The sequence below is a fragment of the Jaculus jaculus genome, chromosome 8 (genome assembly GCF_020740685.1).
Source record: "Jaculus jaculus isolate mJacJac1 chromosome 8, mJacJac1.mat.Y.cur, whole genome shotgun sequence".
NCBI classification, from domain to species: Eukaryota; Metazoa; Chordata; class Mammalia; order Rodentia; family Dipodidae; genus Jaculus; species Jaculus jaculus.
This window is the reverse complement of record NC_059109.1, coordinates 140,404,984-140,407,706: the sequence shown is the minus strand read 5'-3', so window position 1 is coordinate 140,407,706 and position 2,723 is coordinate 140,404,984.

The following is a 2,723-nucleotide window of genomic DNA, read 5'->3' as shown; positions in this document are numbered from 1 at the left end:
GATCTTACACACTTGCCTCACCTTGTGCATCTGGCTTACATGGGACCTGGAGAGATGAACATGGGTCCTTAGGCTTCACAGGCAAGTGTCTTAACTGCTAAGCCCTCTCTCTAGCCCTATATATGTATTTTCTGCTATTTCTTATGATGTCTAGAGTGGTGAGCAGTCTGTTTGCTTATGTTAGCAGTGAGTATCACTGGGTAGGGTTAGTGACACTTCACTTGTATGGTATATTTCTGCATAGTTAAGATTTTCACAGAGAATGGATGATTTTACAATGGAAGAATAAGAAAGCCAAAGTGTACACGGCAAGCTGGAGGGCCAAGGGGGAATGGGAATGGGAAAGGTGACCCAGCTGAGGACAGCCATGGTCTCCTGACCCAAGGGAAGAGAAAAGAGGCCAGTGGATGGTTGGTAGGTGGCCATGCAGAGTCATTTGGGCACAGGGGTAGCAAACTGGTGGCCAAGCTCCATTGTCTTGTGGCCCAAGGTGTGAAGGCCCAAGACAATGGAGCCCACATCCCTGGTAGGAATTAACGAGGCCAAGCAGATTTGGCAGCAGCAGAGGGACAGCACAGACTAGGCCTTTCCAGCTTAACTGCTCCCCTAGACTCTGTGCCCTGGAGCCTTCCTGCTTCCCTCAGCCCTGGCATTTCAGGACTCAGCTGTCAGCATTTGAAAGTGGGAATTTCATGAGCCGGGTGTGGTGGCGCACGCCTTTAATCCCAGCACTCGGGAGGCAGAGGTAGGAGGATCGCCGAGAGTTCGAGGCCACCCTGAGACTAAATAGTGAATTCCAGGTCAGCCTGAGCCAGAGTGAGACCCTACCTCAAAAAACAAAAAAACAAACAAACAACAAAAAGAAAGTGGGAATTTCTCTTTTTAAAAAAATATTTTAGGGCTGGGAAGATTGCTCAGTGGTTAAGGCACTTACCTGCAAAGTCTAAGGACCCATATTCAACTCTTCAGATCCCACGTAAGCCAGATGCACAAGGTGACACAAGCATGCAAGGCTGCACATACACACAAGATGGTGCATGCGGCTGGAATTTGAGTGCAGTGGCTGGAGGCCCTGGCATATCAGTTCTCACTCTCCCCCTCTCATTCACTCTCATAAAAAAAAAATACAAAAAAGAGCTAGGCGTGGTAGCGTATGCCTTTAATCCCAGCATCGGGAGACAGGGGAAGGAGGATCACCATGAGTTTGAGGCCATCCCGAGACTATGTAATGAATTCCAGGTCAGCCTGAGCTACAGTGAAACCCTACTTCAAAAAACCAAACCAAAACAAAAAATATTTTATTTATTTATTTATTATGGGGGATAGAGAGAATGGGCACACTAGGGCCTGTAGCCACTGCAAATGGACTCCAGACACAAGTGCCACCTTGTGCATCTGGCTTTTATGTGGGTACTGGGGCATTGGACCCAGGTCCTTAGGCTTTGCAGGCAAGCACCTTAATCACTGAGCCATCTCTTCAGCCCAAAAGTTGGTATTTCTCTTGACAAGAATGTCTGACAGCTACTGTCACACAAAAGTGCTCAGATGATTCTCACAATGCTTACTGGCAATCAAGGGTCCCCACTGCACACCTAGCCAGGGGAGCCTCTGGCTAGAAAGGTGAAGACATTATTTCAAGTAGAAACAACACTCTGGTTGGAGCTGCAGGTCCTCTGCTCCAAGTCCCTGTGGTCTAGTTGCTTCTGGTCTGGTGCAGTGTGGGGCAGCTAGTGAAGGGCTCTGAACAGAGTCCACGTAGCAGAGCAGCTGGCGAGGACTGGAAGGTGCATGTGTTTGAAGAGCATGGCAGGGCCCTGTGCTCAAACTCGGGCCACCTCGTGGACAGCAGCCAAAGCTCAGCCTGAGGGCTTGCAGTTTCCCTGAGTTCTTAGCAACTAATGAAGCAAGAAAGCGTACTGTGGAATATTCTGCTGGCAACTTCAAAATGGGGCTGAAGATTTCAGTGCAAAATCTCTAATGGGTGGGTGGACGCCATCCTGCAGAGAGGATATGCATGCTGCACACCGTTTCCTGTGGAGATGAAGAAGGGCATGTGTGAGTGTGTGTATGAGGGGGAGAGAGAGAGAGATTGAAAATGTAGAAACCAAATAGGGGATTCCGTCTATGTCCATTTTTGGAGAAGCAGTAAGTCTATTGGGGTTCCTGGTCTAGAGGGTTCCAGGGACGGTGAAGGAATTGTGAGTTCCTCCTGCTGTGTGTTTCCTGATACCATCTCAAATGTACAGTTCCATAACACCTATCCCCACTGGCAGTTCTGGGCCTCAATTGTCTACAACACTGGCACAGGGAGGCTGTGGGGTGCTGATGTTCCTCCTGGTTCCCATTAGTTGGCTGTGGGGAACATTTATTTCTCTGCCCAGTTTAGTTTAAGGGGACGGGGTCTGGGTCCCCCCATAGCCCAGTGCTCTGGCATAGACCCCAGAGTCACCAGTGTGCAGAGTACCTGTGGGTCTGGTGGGCAAATTAGGCAGGGCCTGGGCATTAGATGCAGCAGGTGAGGTGGACGGCTGGTAAAATGTCACAAGCAGATACCAGGAGGCAGAGACCTGGGTATCTGCCCAGCCACAGGAATCAGAAGTCTTGGGTACAGGCAGGCCTCCACAGAGCTTCTAGCACTGAGCACTGGGACCAGGAAGACACAAGTGCTGCCAACTTGGAGGTAACTGTGTGCCCTGAGGGCTGGGTGTGCTTTGGAGGAGATG